We start from the raw sequence: 902 nt of genomic DNA on the forward strand, positions 1-902 counted from the left end.
CTCAGTGGAGTGAACGGAGCTATTGCCTGATTGACTGCTGCCTACCTAAAAAGCGCCAGGGAAGGTTGCCGCACCACCCCTAAACATCCACTCTGTGCATTGCACATCCACACTGTGCACTGTGCAGTCCCCTTTTATCTGAGACACCCGTCCTATATACTTTTCAGTCTCCCCAGCGCAAAGAAAGCAATATAAGCACAGATTAGGAGCTGCACAGATAACCCTGAGTTAACGGTCACTACTCTTACTTTCGACCTGTGATGGGCTGTGGATCACTGAGGGTCCCTGTTAGTCAAGTGACCACCATCGGGAAATTTTTAATGTACCAGGGGTCACTGCTTCAGGATGAAACTTGTGTACTTGTCCCACATGGGAGAGTTCCTTGTCTCAGTGGAGCAAACGGAGCTAGGGCCTGATTGACTGCTGCCTACCTTAAAAGCGCCAGGCAAGGCTGCTGCACCACCCCTAAACATCCACACTATGCAGTGTGTAGCTTCCACGTTATGTCCACAGACTTCCCATTAACTCAATGTAACTGGTTTATAATGTCATGCCGTAACTATTATTTTATTTGTTTACTTTCTCTTTCAGGTTACTCTATCGGGTAGCTTATAGATAAAGTATTATAGAATGTGACTTTTCCTTTCCAATGTTTCCTATAAAATTTCCATGTCAGTTTTTCCATGCTGCATGGTGGTTTTTCTCACTTTTTCCTGGAGGGTTTGGTGGTGGGGGGAGCCTTCTTGCTTTCCTATCCTTATCCTTCAACATGTAGAGTTAGATCTTGTAGTCATAGTTTTCTCTAACAAGCAGCCTCGAAAGGACCATAAGGTCTGTTGCTGTTTGCTTTCCTGTGTAATCCTGTGTAATCATCAGCCTGTGATGCCCGACAACTGGACAAA

Source organism: Coenobita brevimanus, chromosome 51, assembly GCF_032717465.1.
Source record: "Coenobita brevimanus isolate Jiangsu-jjx chromosome 51, ASM3271746v2, whole genome shotgun sequence".
NCBI classification, from domain to species: domain Eukaryota; kingdom Metazoa; phylum Arthropoda; class Malacostraca; order Decapoda; family Coenobitidae; genus Coenobita; species Coenobita brevimanus.